We start from the raw sequence: 17,455 nt of genomic DNA on the forward strand, positions 1-17,455 counted from the left end.
TAAATTTATTGCGGGAAAAACTATTCACATACATAAGTTGTAAAAATAACGTTTGAATTTTGTTGCATACTTCCTTAAGCTGGGAAATTGATATTTTATTCACATTTTATGCGGCCCGAGGGCCGCAGGTTGCCCATCCCTGCTATAGATCATGACTTTATTAACTATAGCATCCGAGAAGTGTGTGAAAGCAACGAAGTCTAAAAGAAAGATTGTAATAGCGATGATTGAGATAAAAGAATATCTTACCCCGAAGTATGAAAGTCGTACATGTGGCCAATCTGGCGGCCATGTTTGAGATGCCGAAGTCGACCGTATACGACAAGTAAATGCAATTTTCATTTTATTATACAGTATTTACATGTTTTATTTGTTGTTTTAACTTATTATTAGGGCATTTAATTGTGTTATTTCCACCTTAAATTATGCAAATTGCTGTCTTAAGTTTATCGAAATGAGTTTTGTTTAGGGTCTGGAAACGGATTAATTGCTTTCCATTATTTCTAATGGGAAAAATTGATTCTGAGTTCAAACGACCTCTTAGAATGAATTAAATTCGAAGTATGAGGCACCACTGTATCTAACTATTTTATTTATATTTTATCAAACATATATTCTGTTTTCTCGTGTTTAGATTTACCTATCCTACGAAATTATATATTATATATATATATAATATGTGTGTGTGTGTGTGTAATTGAGTAATACTTCTCTGTTAATGCTTCTCGCATTATCATTCCATCATCGCAAATCGCAATTAGTATATCTCAATGTTATTTATGATTCCATCTTTTTTATTTTATATAATTTCGTACACAACGTTTTTGTTGCTCTTCTTTTACACTATTATTATTGAATAATACGCAGACCACTGTGATTCATACGTCGGTTGCATTCCTAGAACGCAAGCTTAAACAAAAATTTTGCACAAATTAACACCAATTATTCAATAGAAATATATTAAAATTTCACGCAAATTAAGGCCAATTATACCATTAAAATAAAATGCGTTTCTCTGAATTTTAATAAATTCTATGAAAAAATTACAGATAATTTAAAAATCTCTTATTTTAATTTAACTTAAATAAGATCAAATTATTATCAAGAAAAATAACCTACCCTATATAATAGAAAAAAAATTTTTTACAAAAATTCAGCTTAAATAATGTAGATAACATAAAAGAACATAGATAATCTCTGGAATCATTTAATTCTTCTGAATTAGTGGTCAGTTTTGTAATTTTTTACTTGGGCTGTGTAATATAGTGCATTAATTTAATTTTACGCGTATAATATCATTATTACTTAAAAGAAGGTAGGTCTTCTCTTTCGACAATCGCATAAATCTTGATTGCATTCATAGGCGTAGCTAACGGGGGCGGTGGGGGCGGCCTTCGCCCGGGTGTCACCCGTGTAGGAGTGACACCCTGTAGGCCTGTACCTAAAAAAAAAAAGTCAACGGCTCTCCTCCCATGACAGTTTCTTCGCTATGAAGCGACGCCACGAGAGCTCGCACCAGCTGAAAATCTTACTGTGATTTAATTCTATAAATCTAAACTCCTACGTCGCGACATCGCACATTCAATATAGCGTTCAAGTTGCTCGAGTGCGAAGATATTACAATTCAACAGTGTTTTATAAGAGAGTTAAAAAGGGTGACACCACGATTAGGGATTGCAATCCAGCAGTGTTTTGAATCCAGCTGGATTTTGCTGGATTGAAATCATTCCAGTGGATGTATTTTTGGTGCAATAAAGTGTTATCTGTCTATCTATCTATCCTGCAATTTATGTTTTTTTTTAAATGAAATAAAACATTTTTAAAAAAATACTTAAGAAGCTTTTATTATTTAGACTGGTCACTATAAATCTTCTTACACATTTAGGTAGTAAACTTAACTTTGGTTCGGTTTAACACTTGAGATAGAGATAATTAACTTTAAATGTTTAGTTAGATTATAATTATAATGTAATCTTTAAGTTAAATAATAGCAAAGGTAATTCTACTGATTAATTTATATTAATATATTATAATAATGTAAGGACGGATAATCAGTGGCTAAGTGGCTATCAGTCTTACCAGTTTTCATATATAGGCTCTACATATTAGTCTGTAGATATTTATAAGTATATAAAACTATGTACTGGAAGTAGAATAAGTTAAATAAACTACACCTTTATCAATCCAGGAAAATTTAATAAAATAATAACGTTTTCAATCGTTTTTAACGATCTTCCTCGGTTACAAAAAAATAGAACATAAAATGTGTTCGGAATAAATATAAAAATTAACGGAAAACGCCCAAACGGACAAAATTTAGATAAATAAACAAAATAAATAGCGGAAAAAATATATACAGGGTGTTTTTTTTAAACTGACGGTACTCAGAAACATCTGTATAGCAATCTAACAGCCGGACTGTCGCTAAATTTGGGAGAGTGACTAAGGATAACATGGAAAAGAGATTCCGCGAAGAAAAAAAGTAGTACCTAAATTCGCCTGTAGAGGAGGATTTGGCGCTGTTATAGCGAAAAAGCTAGCAGCACTTCACTGAAGAAAGGATCATCAGTCGCTTTTTTCCACTTGCATGGCCGCCTCGCTCCCCGGATCTAACCCCATGTTACTTTTTCCTGTGGGGTTACTTAAAGTCCAAGGTCTATCTTGGTAGTGTCCCAAACTTGATGACTTTGAAAGACAACATTTCTCGAACTGTGATGAACATTCCTGCGGACATGTTACGTTCGGCCATACAGAACACGGTGTTCAGGATGCAATGAGTTGTCCAGCAAAACGGTGATCACATTGAAGAAGGGAGAAGGTTATTTGCTGATTAATTAAACTTTCGTTATTACACTGAAACCTCTGTCTGATTATTCATTCGTGTGTTTGTTAATTGCAGCTGGATTTTATGCAGATTCTTAGCTGTTTTGCTACAACAGCGGCAAATCCACCCCTACCGGCAAATTTGGGTACTACTTTTTTCTTCGCGGAACCTCTTTCCCATGTCGTCCTTAGTCACTCTTCCAAATTTGGCGACAGTCCGGCTGTTAGATTTCTGTACAGATGTCTCTGAGTACCGTCAGTTAAAAAAAAAAAACACCCTGTATATAAGATCCAACGAAACCAGCATTGTCCGTTAATAACATTAATTAATGTAGAAGGATCTCCACATGGTAGACAATGAGTCCGCATCTCTATGGTTTATACAACCAGTTGGCATGTGCGCCTTGCGGATATCCAATCTCTCAAGATGTTTGAGCGTTTGCCTATTCGTCGTCGTTTTTATAATTGCCGCTTGATCCCATTGGACGTTAACATCCTTCTGTCTTGCGTATGATGCCAGCGCAGTGTTGTCAAGGTTCTTACTGATTGTATATTTGTGCTCCTTGAGCCTTCGTTTTAAACTGCGCATCGTTGCACCCACATAAACAAGCTTGTAATTGAAACTTTGGTTGTGTAAAGGCACCGAATATATATACCCGTTGTTGAATTCCGATCCTCTTTCTTTTTATCGTTTCATAAAAGTTTGAAAACAGTGGGATTACGTCGGTATACAATACGTAAATTATTAGACCTGGCAGTACATCTATGTAACTTGTTTAAAAAAAATGAGATGTAATTAAGCACTATTCTTTTTATATTTATTCCAAACACATTTTACGTTCTATAGTTAATGTTGTATTTTTTTGTAACTGAGGAAGATCGATAAAAGCGATTGAATACGTTATTATTTTATTAAATTTTGCTGCATTGATTAAGGTATAGTTTATTTATAAGTAATTTAATTATTAGTGTTAGTAAAGTAGTGAGTAAGTAATTAGTAGCAGTCTAGTAGTTAGCAAAGCGGCAACGTGACAACGTAGACTTTTGCGCAATTATTTAGAAAGTTAATTGAGTATTTGCGGATCCGCAGCGCTGGATCCAGCAGGCCGAAGAATGCGCTGGATCCAGCTGGATTGCTGGATGAGGGATCCAGCAATTGCAATCCCTAACCACGATATCCGCACCGGGTGTCACCCACTACGCCACTGATTGCATTAATGTATATATTAGAGATAAGCGAATATCACTTCTCCAATTCGAATACTAACCACATCGCGAATATTCGAATACAGTGAAACTGCTTAGGCGACCACCTGCATTCGACGGGCACCTGTCAAAACGGGCAAAAATTTCTGGCACGAAATAGTTTATACATAGCCTTCCTATAAGTTACCGTATTAAATGACCACCTGTGTAACGCGACCGCGGTCATCGATTTTTGGTCCGAAACAACATACAACAATGTAATAAGCGACCACTTCCGCGAATATATCTGGTCTAAACTATTGTTCTAACCCATTTAAACAACGTTTTCCCCTCCTAATATAATGTATTAGTCTAAATTATTGTTCGAATCCACCTCGGGCACTTCTCCCACCCTTGAAATTAGGTGCAAGTGTTAATGAATTAGTCGAGCAAAGAAGAAATCCATTTCAATTTGTTCGAAATTATCCGAAAACGAAAGAAATGCGAAGTGCTGTCGTTAGAAAATCGTGTTAAAGTTATCAGAGAAAGTGAAAATGGTTTATTACAACGGCAATTAGCGGCGAAGTTTAACTGTGGGAAAACTAAATTTATTTTACCGTAGATCTACATTATTTTCCTTAGGGGTATAAAATATTGTACACGATACAATTAATCGGCTGATCTCATCGTTTGATAACACTTATTTTATTTATTTATTTATTTATTTTGACGCTGATATACAGTACATGTGCGTTAAATAGTTTCTGTATCAACCTACCTTATTTCCACGATATTTTTAGAAAAATAATATCCAAGTAATTTTCGCATGCAAAATATTCAAAAAACAATAAACGCATTAATGCAAAAAACAGTTTTACAGGCAACCTTCCTGTTTTGATTCCGCCATTGTCGAATGACAATCGCGGAATGTAATGAGATCGTATTATGAGAAAAAATAATAAAATCGTTTTATTATTAATTAATAATTTTTCTTACTGTACTTAAGAAAATATGGGTGTTCTATAGATTACGCTCTATGGAATTTCAGAACTTTGATTATATATTTGAACTCAGGGGACCGAGACGAGTTCAACGGTACCCTACTTTTGGACCGGAGACGAAAAAGAAAAAAGTTATCACACTTTTTAAGTTACCATACTTTTTAATGGTCTCATGCAGACGGCACCGTAGTTGCTAGTACTGCCATCTTGCGGTAAAGTCTGCAAACCGTGACGTCGGACTACGGTCATCTCCCGGAGCGTTAAACACGCGATACGAGAGCGGAGAGAGCGACGCGACATCCGATCATCGAGCGATCGCCATTTCGGTTAATGTTACTTATGGCAGCGAACATGGCGGCCCGACTGACCTCTCGTATGGGCGCCACCACACGCCGCCATGTGCTAAACTAGTGATCGATTCACGGTAGTTCTTGAACAAAGTAAAAAAAGGGGGAAAACGTCTACTAAAGGCAATTTTAACGGCAAGCCACGCGACTCCCGATCGCGATAGCGAGGCCGACTTAGCGACTCCCTATCATCGCGCGATCGCCGGAAAAAAGTATGATAACTTATTTATTTTTCGTCTCCGGTCCAAAAGTAAAGTATCGTTGAACTCGTCTCGGTGCCCTGAGTTCAGATATATACCCAAACACACGAAATTCCATAGGGAGTAATCTATAGTATACCCGAAAATATTAAATATTAAAAGAATAGAATATTTTTAAAGTTAAATAAGATTAAACTAACGAAAACCAAAACCAAAGTGATGGGGAGATACCACGCGCTTGTATATCGATGAAGTAATACATGTAACTGAGGAACAAATGAAAAAGAACCAAGTTGAAGTAATTAAGTTGGGAAAAAGAGTGCATTATAATCGAGAAAATGCGAGTATTGTATTAATCTTTAAAATATTGGTATTAAATCTCTTATAAAATCACGACGACTTCTGTAAATCGAGTTATCCGATAAGAATAAAATACAATACCAATATAGCTCTATCGTTGAAAAAATTCGCTTATTTTTGCTCACCTCGAGTTTTGCTTAGTAGAAATGACTAAAAAGTGCGCAAAAAACGGAAATATGGTATTACAGCACCACCTGTATTGGGCGGCCACCTGTCTAAAATACCACTTTTTGAAGGAACCGTGGGTGGTCGCCATAGACAGGTTTTACTGTATCTGGAAATATGGTATTACAGCACCACCTGTATTGGGCGTCCACCGGTCTAAAAGACCACTTTTTAAAGGAACCGTGGGTGGTCGCCATAGACAGGTTTTACTGTATCTGGAAAACTTAGTAAACTTATTTAGTTAATAATTTATTTAATATTCATTATTTGACTTTTATTTCAATATAGTAATAAAGTAAAGTAAAAAAAAATTACCGAATTTTAAGAAGTGAAACTTCAAATTTTTGATTTTTTAGTTTTAAACTAGCGAGGTTGAGGCCGAAGTTTTCAACGCGAAATATGTACGTCGGACGTTCATCGCCGCTTTCCAGTAAGTTTAGAAGTTTGACAAAGGCATTTGGAACGTCAGTGGAATCATGCTCGACGTTTCAAACGCTAGTGTCAAACTTCTAGGCTTACAGGAAGGCGGCGCTGAACGTCCGACGTACATATTTCGCGTTGAAAACTTCAGCCTCAACCTCGTTACTATCTTCTTTTTTAGGTACTTTCATCTCAACTACAATAAATTGTTCTCATTCTCACCTACTGCAGATTTTTAAGAAAACAAGAATTTGAAAATGTTCGGGATCTATTCTGCTTCTTTTCACAATTTAATCAGGGGTGCTGAAGAAGGCCTGTCTGTGCTCAATAGTGAATACAAGGAAATACACACACACACACACACACACACACAAATAATTAAAATAATTAAAATTTAATTACTTGTTTGAACTTCAAAATGTTTTTAAAAACACTTATAATGGCGCACATGGTTTATTAGACTATTCGCAATATAATCGTTGTGCATGTCTTAATAAAAGGTACTGATTAATTATTCAAGTATTTTCAGTTTTTGAGTATTACTGGCATTGTATACTTTGAGTACATTAAAGACTACATATGGCGTGACATTGAAGACTACATATGGTCGAATTTATTTTTATCAAAATAATATTCGATATCTCGAACTTTGGTACTTTCTGGTATTTAAGTATTTGCAGATAGTAGTCGCTCATCTACTCAATGTAAGATTAGACTAGAAAGCCTTCTTATTACTATCACTCAAACTCTTTAAGGCTGCATTTATGAAGACTCGAGAAATGCAAGATGCGAGGTGAGGGAACACCAAGAGAATCAAAACAGGAGGTGAGAACCAAAGTCATGCACATACACGAATACTTGCCTTGTTTCCTTCTTGCGTTCCTGCAAAAGCGGGAAGAAAAAGTCATGAATTTTACACGAAATAAAGTTGAGGAAAAAAAAATGAAATACTGTTTTAACATTTCTTTCCTTTTATTTATAGCCTCCCTGTTCCCCCATCTTCTCGGACCATTTTCTTCACGTTCGACAAATTGCCGACGTGCTCCATCGTTGCCATTTGTTGTCGCGCGAGACTTCAGAACTTTGTGCGTGCGCGAACTCAGGAGAGGAAAGAAAAATACCAGAGACAGTTCAACAGATCGAACTTTCAAGGACGAGGGAAACGGAGTATCGCCCGAGAACTCCGTTTCCTTTTCTGCATAAACTGAATGCAAATTCTGATACCAAAAGTTCTCTTTTGTCAGTTTTTTCCTCTTTTCGCGTCTGCATAAACGCAGCCTTAGATTACAAAAGACTATTTTATAAATCACAAAATGCAATGCCGTTTTTTAATTAACTTTCTTTTGTTGAATAAAACGGATAATTTAACAAATAATACTTATATTTTTATACAGTTAAATTATGATGCATCTTGCAAATATTCTTTTTTTAAAATTAGTTTTGAATTGGCTTTCAAATAAAACAGATTTCTGATTCACCGATCTAGAATAGGTTTCTCAAATGCGGTCATCAAGAAAATTTCATGCTGCCATCATACCAATTCTGCTCAACTTTTTAATATAGGAAGCCAATTTTGTTACTTTCACTTGGTATAATCGAAATATTTTCCATTTTGAACAGTTTTCGACTAAAATTCGTCTTGGTTAATAAAATCCTAAACGCAATGGAATGAAGATATTATTGCAAAAATTGTTATTAAATTTTCAAAATGGTGCCACGAGTCATTTTCCATAGCCGCAAGTGCGGCCATGAAGAAAATTTTCTGAAAATCATTGGCCTAAAATTTATTAACGCTTTACACTTTTTTTCCTAACTAATTCTATTTAAATACAAACACAAGTTTGAGCTAGTTTCGCAGCTTATTTCTCCACCTGCGAATCTGTGCTGTCACAATGACACTCGTGTGCGTTGTGCGCTATGTAAATTACTAGTTACTATATTTTTAATTAAAACAACAAACAAGTAGACCTAATATTTATTATTTATTTTTGCACACTAGTAAACACTGCTGAACACTGTTTTTTTTTTCACTCTGTGTGCACTAAAAAAGCCTTTTTAGCAAGGCCATATTGTTTTTCAAATTTTCTGGGTTTTAATTTTTCGAAGCAAGAAATTTTCTCACGTAGACGCGGACTAAGACGCACTACATAAAAGTGCAGCTTGGGCAACTAAGAAGACTAACAGAAGATTCGTCTTTTACCAAGAGGGTCCGGGTTTGATACTCGCTAGTGACATAAGGTGTATTTTCGTTTAACCAAAATGATTTTTGTTACATTGTTTTCGTGTTCCCTCTAATTTTTATCTTAGAAACAATTTGCGGAATCGTTTAGCATCTTAGAAACTAATAGATTGTTCATAATGCCGTTTAAGGGTTCATTGAGAAACGATATAAACAGAAAATTACGACGTAACATAGAGTTGAACAATTGTATTTGGTTAGCTAAACGAAAACACCTACGCTGTTTGGGAATGAAGAGATTCGTTTGTTTCTCTCTGACTGAAAACAATATTATTTAATAATCATAATCTTTTCAAAATCATAAATGAAACACAAAATGAAGATGACTAATTTTTTTACGTAAGCAAAGTTATAAGTGATAATGGAAAATAAATGCTTGTATGTATGTGTATATATATAGAAATTAAAGTTTATAAAACGAGTATTAATTTGTAACAAAATTATTGTAGAAATCTTTAAGCATAAAGTTGCCATAAGTCCCAGTTTGGAACCCTTCGTCTTATGAAAATTTTTCCCGAAATTTTCCCGATTTGTTCTACAAAATACATTTCGATTTGTATATATATCAGCGGAGTCTGCAGACTATAAAAATGGGCACCGTACGTACATTATTATGCAAGGAGTTACCTATATATATGCACACACATACACATACTTGTACATATGTATGTATATATATATATATATCTTTTGACAAACGTAGTTAGTTAATTCCTCGATGCTACCGCATACATCAAAATCACGTTAATGAAATTCAGTTGTACTGAATATTCTATCGAACAATCACCACCTGCTAGAACAAATTTTCTGTGATAAAAATTAGTAAATAATTTAAAAATAAAGTGAAACCTTAGAGCTCCCTTGGGGATTAAAAAAAGGGCAACTTGACGACAAAGGAAGGCACGTGCCCCAATGTACGGGCGTCCGTTATATATATATGCATATTTTAAAGTTAAATAATTGTAAGTTTTGTGAATGCATGTGTCGACTGTCCTCACAATCTCACATACGCACTTCTTTAGTAATACAGTTGTAAGCTTCTTGCATCTAATGAATTAGGCCTACAAAATAGTCTTTATTAGACCACCAGTTGTGGTGGAGATGTACGAGGTGTATCAAACTGCATTAGAGTTAGAAAATCGAGATCACATAAATAAAAAAACCAATGCACGAATAAAATTAGTCTTTTATTGATGTGATTTTGATTTTCTAACGTTCCAATACAGTTTGATAAGCCTCGTATATTTCCACTAATTGGTAGTTTGAGATAATTATGTAAGCCTATAGTAATCTTTGACATCGTAATCTGTGCGATGTCTTTAAAACTATCAATGGTTTCATACAATCATTAATTAATTTATCGCCGAAACCATAGTCTATTTTTTTGTATTTTTTTTAATACAAAGATATTTATTTAATCATGTCCATTGTGGATTCAGCCAGGTCCACAATGAGTCAGCTGAGTTTTTTAAACAAAAACTTAGCTGAAATATGTAACATAATAACAAATAATAAAAACGGTCAATAATTAATTAAATTAATTTAATTAGAATTCACTTATTTTTCAGAATAATTACTACAAATCTAATGCTGGATATCCATCAATTTATATCACAACGCTTACTCAATGTCCCGATTATGTCAACAAGGCTGATGAGAGGGAGGTTGACAGGATAAAATTCCCCGGGTCCGGACATCATTCCACAATTTTTTTACGTGCTATTATAATATAAAATGCTTAACAATAACTATTCTTTACTTTGTAAAAAATTAATATATCCATTAAAAAACTCAAATTTTCAAATAATTTATTTGCTTTAGGCTTATATAATTTTTCCCATCCGTCTCTTGACGTTCCTGATGGAAACATACTTTATTATTTTTTTTTTCTAATTTATTCACTGTTGAATTATAAATAATGAGTTCAAAAATATATTCATTTTTATAACAACCTAGCAAATAACGATGCACTATTTAGAAATTTTTAATTTTTGTAACTCAATAAAAACCATATTTAAGAAATCTTGATTTCAAAATTCAGCTATTACTTCATAATACTCACAGCTTGCGATTATTCTTTACATTCTTGCGTAAATAAAGGGAGAAAAGTTTATTACAGTTCAAGTTTTGCAAAACTTGAATTTTGATCGAAATGTTCAGATCATTTTTTCCTTCATAAAGCAGAAAGTTTTCATATTTACTGCAAACTATGGAAGAAACAAAATGAATGTAATTAAAATAATCACGATGCAATGATTTTTAAATTTTCTAATTGCTATAGTTTATTAATAATAAATAAAATATTAACATACTGTAGTATGTTTACTACTCAAGATATCCGTTTACCACTGTCTAAGTGATAAAACCACTGAACCAGTGTTCAGTGGTTTTAGTCGTAAGTTCGCACCTCACCAAGGGGCAAGCCACGTGTAATTTTCCGAGTTTTCTTCACTTTTATAACACCTAAATTTTCAAAAAGGAGCCAATTTCCCGTAGAAAGTATTTGGGTGGAAAAACCCTAGGAAGTTTTTAGCGTGGTCTGTCCGGATATGTCGGGTCTCATCCTCAGAATCCAGTTATTTCATTATTGGCCTAGTCCAGGGGTGGCGAACCTATGGCACGCGTGCCCAAAGTGGCACGTAAAAGAAATCATCTGGCACGTAATGTATCACATGATTTCTGTCCTTTTCAGTCATCCTTTTTGTTTATCACCTGATCATTTTTTTTTCAATCAGATTTTTTACATTTATTCGAATTAAAGCGTATTCGTTTAATTTTTTTAAATATCATTATTCGAAGTCTAAGACTTTGGCACGCATTAACATCTTTAAAGCTAAGTACGCTTACAATATGGCACACGGACTCAAAAAGGTTCGCCATCCCTGGCCTAGTCGAACCCATAATGGTCTTGCTAAAAGAACGGCTTTCAGAGCTGAGAGAGTTAAAAAACCTTATGACTTACCATGAGTTTTTTTTAACTCTCTTATAAACACAAACAGATTTATCAGTTATAATTGTTGTTAAAACTTTTTAAAAATATTTTAACGCAATACACTGTAATTAATTACGGTATTAATATATTACTTTTATAGCTATATACTATATATTACATATTTCAAAAGGATTGCTTTAAATCCGTTCAAAATTCGTTTAAATATAAAATTAATTATATAAAAATGAAACATAGTTAACTATTATTTTTAATTATGAATTTTTAAAATTTATGTATTTAAGTTAAAATTTAATTTTAAATGCAACTTCTGTTAAAAGTATCGCTGTTGATGTTTTAACAGCAATCAAAGTGTTTATTTAAATATAAACAGTATAGAGTTGCCGAACTTTGTGATTTATAACCATTATAACTTGTTCCAAGAAACATGTTATTATGCATTACATGATATCAATTATATTGTTTATACTTAAGTAAAATTGTTATCAAGCAACACAAGAAAGAGGAAGATTTGCTGTCGTCAGATTCACCAAGTTATGTTTATTAAATTTGACACGGGAAATATCAAGAATAATCCATAGTAAGTATTTGTTTTTTTTTCAATGAAAAAAGCAGATAAATAATTAATAAAAATATATATCTGAAATTATTATCTGACTGGAATTATGTCATAATTAATATCATGCGAAATAGTGATGTATAAAAACAATTACTATTGAACAATATACTATACAAGTATCAGTATTCGTTCGCTCAATACCTTTTTCATTTTTTTTTATTTTATTTTATATTTTACTCTTTCCACCCTGTGGTCGCTAAGAGGATCTTTTTAATCATACCTTGATGGGTTCGATAAGATTCATAATGGAGGCGGTCGGGTTGCGAAAGACATGGCTGGAAATATCTGAGATAGATCATCGATGATAATTTTCTTGGGTATTCCGGATGTCATACCAACCTTCCGGAGCGATAGGCTGATGTTTAACCACCTTGGCCGAAGGCCGGTTAGCTGAGCTGTTAAGGTGGTAACCTACCGTTCGGGAGGGCCCGGAATCGAAAAACCTCAGGAATTTTACGGGAGTTTTTCTGTCCTAATATATTGGATTCCGTCTCTCATCACCCGGCCGCTCCATTGTTGACCTGCTAAACCCATATTGGATTTACTATTAAAAAAAAAAAAAAAAAAAAAAGGCCTTTTTAGTGACCACAAGGCGGAAAGAGTTTTTAAAAAATTCACTATGATCAATCGGCCGTCGATAATAATCACATTTTCCTAACATTACTTATTCGATGTTTCTGATCAAAATTTGATTTTAAATTTTTGATACCTTTCTTAATTAATTAAAAACTGCTAAATTTGATAAGTGCTCTTTAATTCAAAACAACAATTATTAAATTTGTAAATAATTTTTTGTTAAATAAAATAAATAAGATTTGTAAATGTCAATAAAATATTGTAATGATTTATTACATTTTAAATTATTAAAGTAATAATTTCAAACTTCTATCAGTCCTAATTTTTCTCAAAATTATTTCATATTTCAGATTTTCTACATTAGATACTGACAAGTGAGATATAATTCACGCTGTTAACTGTTTATATCTACACTGATTGAAACTGTACTGAGTTTTCGAAAAAACAAGCAAAGAATAATTTTGGAAAATAGTAATCAATATTGTATTCTTCTGACTGTCGAACACAAAAGTAACAAACAGTTATTATTCAAACGTCTAGTTGTCAAAGGATTAAATATTGTGTATATTTTATTGTATGTATATGTATATATGCTATAAGTGTTTATTATATTAAATATATTTTTGATATATTAAATATATATCAAAATAAAATATTAAAAACTAGATCAAGGAAAATTACAAATGTTTATACAGTAAAAAGTGTGCAAAATACGGCGACCACCCACGGTTCCTTCAAAAAATGGTCTTTTAGACAGGTGGTCGTCCAATACGTGGTGCTGTAATACCGTATTTCCGTATTTTTTTGCGCACTTTTTAGCCATTTCTACTAAACAAAACTCGAGGTGAGCAAAAATAAGCGAATTTTTTCAACGATAGAGCTATTTTGGTATTGTATTTTATTCTTATCGGATAACTCGATTTACAGGAGTCGTCGTGATTTTATAAGACAGATTTAATACCAATATTTTAAAGATTAATACAGTATTCGCATTTTCTCGATTATAATGCACACTTTCTTTTTCGGACTTAATTAATTCAACTTTGTTCTTTTCGTTCGTTCCTCAGTTACGTGTATTACGTCTTCGATATACAAGCGTGTCGTATCTCTCCATCACTTTGGTTTTGGTTTTCGTTAGTTTAATCTTACTTTAACTGAAAAAATACTGTATTTTTTAATATTTAATATTTTCTAAAGTACAGTAAAAAATTATTAATTAATAATAAAACGATTTTATTATTTTTTCTCATAATACGATTTCATTACTTCAAAAAAGGAAGGTTGCCTATAAAACTGTTTTTTGAATTAATGCGTTTATTGTTTTTTGAATATTTTGCATGCGAAAATTACTTGGATATTGTTTTTCTTAAAATATCGCTGAAATAAGGTAGGTTGATACAGAAACTATTTAGAGATCAGCCGATTAATTGTATCGTGTACAATATTTTATACCCCTAAGGAAAATACTGTAGATCTACGGTAAAATAAATTTCTTTTTCCACAGTTAAACTTCGCTGCTAATTGCCGTTGTGATAAACCATTTTCACTTTCTCTGATAACTTTAACACGATTTTCTAACGACAGCACTTCGCATTTCTTTCGTTTTCGGACAATTTCGAACAAACAGAAATGAATTTCTTTGTTGCTCGACTAATTCATTAACAGCTGTACCTAATTTCAAGGGTGGGAGAAGTGCCCGAGATGGATTCGAACAATAATTTAGACTAATACATTATATTAGGAGGGGAAAACGTTGTTTAAATGGGTTAGAACAATAGTTTAGACCAGATATATATCGCGAAAGTGGTCGTTTATTACAGTTGTTGGATGTTCTTTCGGACCAAAAATCGATGCCCGCGGTCGCGTTACACAAGTGGTCGTTTAATACGGGTAACTTATACGAAGACTATGTATAAACTATTTCGTGCCAGACAATTTTGCCCGTTTTGTAGTGCTGTGCGACAAGGGCGTCGCCAGCCAATGGGCCGGGGGGGGCAAGATGATATAAATTGATAGAGGATATGAATTGTATGTAGGTAAAATAAAAACGATTCATAAATTTTAAGAAGCTTAAGAAGATTATTTTAATTAAAACATAATCTTCTTGGGTTTTTCGCGTGGGAATTATAAATCGGGCAATAAATGACTTATCATTTAAATAATTTTTTTCGCATGTCTAGGGAGGGGCAACTGCCCCTCTGCCCCCCTCTGGCGACGCCCTTGCTGTGCGATGCATCGATGTGACATTGACACATCGATGTTTTTGTTTGTCGATGCATCGACCTTCCGATGTTTTTGACACATCGATCCTGAATTGATGTTAGCAATATCTGAATTTTGATTCATCGATGCATGCAGTTCATTCTTTGTTCCACCTCGTGCGACGTGCGTTAGTATTCGGTATCATGGCTACTTCGGGTGCATGTTCTTCCGAGGTTTGGAAATATTTTAAGAAAAACATGGAAGGTGGCAAGACTCAGTGTTCGGTTTGTCTTAAATGGCTTAAAGCTACTGGCAACACCACGAATTTCATGCAGCATTTGAATCGCCATGGAAAACTACTCCGACATAAAAAAAAAAAAAGTTGCCAGGAAATAGACGAACTGGAAGACCAGGCTGAAGTTGACAACCACCAGAATGGCCTAAGTAGGCTAGGCCTATTTAGGCCATTCTGGCGCATGTTCGTAAACGTCATCATCTACACAGTCAACAATCAACGAATGCTTTAGCCGATTGTCTAATTTTACTGCTGGTAAGTGTAATTATATTACATTTAATGAGTGAATTTATCAACTCCGTGACCAATGTTCATAATTTTTAGATAATTTATAATCTAAATATATCTATATGCCTTTGCTTAGGAGGACGTAAGGCTGAAGCAGTCACGAAGGCACTAATTTTGTGGTTAGTAATGGATAATCGTCCTGTAGATATTGTGAGCGGAGAAGGGTTTAAGAAGTTCTTGGCAACAGTAGCACGAAGATATCAAGTTCCACATCGGACAACAATTACAAAGCACATAGAGAGTTATTATGAAGCTGCTGTTAAATACAGGAGGAAAGAATTTGCGAATATAAAATTTTGTGCACTGACTTGTGATGACATCCTGAACCATCGAAGTTACATAGGCACAACTGTACACTTCATCAAGAATTTCAAACATACATCATACGTGCTAGGAATGACTTATTTAACTCAGTCACACACAGCTGAATACTTGTGTTCTGTGCTAAACGAGTTGATTGCTTTTCGGGAAATAGACAAATTTAATATTGTAGCTTGTGTTACAAATAATGCTGCAAATGTTAAAAAAAATCTATTGAACTGTTTATTGGTAAGGAAAAGCATGTTTCTTGCTTTGCACATAGGGGAAATACGTGCAAAATGACATATGGTTTTATTTTAGGTTCATAACTCTTTATTGGTAAATCACAGCACTGTGATATTCTACACCAATTATCTTTGGTTCTTTCCTTATGAAATATAGTAAATATTTATAATATAAAAGTAATAGAAAAAAAATATTGTTAGTTTAATTGAGATCAGCCAAAATTTATTTTGTCCATATGCTATGAACAAAATAGCACATTACGTAAGGACAAAATGACATACACGTAAAAACTATAAAATTACTGACAAAGTTCACAAATGAAACGCTTGGTTCTTTTAGAAACGTCAGCGCAAGAAGCGTGAGCCCAACGCAAACAATTTAAGCACCGTAACCAGTCTTCTCCAGGCTTAGATCGGGAAAAAAGATCATTGCAATATATGCATGGACAGTCCTCTTCATCATCTTGAGAGTTTTCAGCAAAATTTTCTTCTTCACTGTCTTCATCAAGTAACGTTTCGTCTCCTTTTCTCTGGTGGAGCTTTGGGCTCATTTTTGATGTAATTGCCTTCATATTAGGAGTAGAAGTTAAAACTAAAAAGGCTTGTCGAGTCTTTGGCTTACGTTTTCTTGACCACTTATTAAACGTTCTTTTGGGACTGGAGAAATCTCAATAGACACAACAAGAGTAGAGGACGACGGATGTTCTTTAGTAGTAGCAGATGAATGACATTGAATTGAATGAGTTTAAAAAGTTCTTGCTCAGTGTTTGCTGATGGAACCTGAGATGAATTATCGGCTTGTTGTTCGGGTAGGTGCTGTTATTTTAGCTGTATTATTGTCGTTAGGTGTGACGGCACGGGATCTCTGTAGCTGATGGCATAGGCAACGGACATAATGACAGGTAGGTCATTATGTCCGTTGCCTATGTATGTCATTTTGTCTATATAACGTTATAAAAAACAAAATTATAAAATAAATACAAAGATGATATTTTTAAGGGAAAAAGTTATTTAAATGCAACAACAAATTCTTGAGGGTTGAAATAAATGCTACACAAATAGATAAAATAATGAAAAACTTACCATCTATACAAAAAAACTTGTTGCAAGGAAAAACTCGTAACGTATCAACGCTTGTCGTCAGCCATGGCACCCGGGCGAATGAGAGGAGCGCGTTTACGTTTTGACAGGTTAAACGCAGCTCGGATAACGTGGTGTCGTGGTCAGTTGCGCGCTTGAA

The 17,455-nt window shown here is 33.8% G+C and overlaps 1 protein-coding gene across 1 annotated transcript in view; it reads left to right on the top strand.

The window, feature by feature from the left end:
• The first annotated feature begins 309 nt into the window (after nucleotides 1–309).
• The window catches only part of LOC136983363 (ceramide synthase 1-like), a 72,545-nt gene continuing 55,399 nt past the window's right edge, over nucleotides 310–17,455 (top strand). The window contains exon 1 of the mRNA XM_067280080.1: nucleotides 310–325. The gene's annotated coding sequence lies outside the window, so the exon portion shown is untranslated. The remainder of the gene's footprint in view (nucleotides 326–17,455) is intronic.

Source organism: Centruroides vittatus, unplaced genomic scaffold (genome assembly GCF_030686945.1).
Source record: "Centruroides vittatus isolate TY-2023 unplaced genomic scaffold, ASM3068694v2 contig_880, whole genome shotgun sequence".
Taxonomy (NCBI): Eukaryota; Metazoa; Arthropoda; class Arachnida; order Scorpiones; family Buthidae; genus Centruroides; species Centruroides vittatus.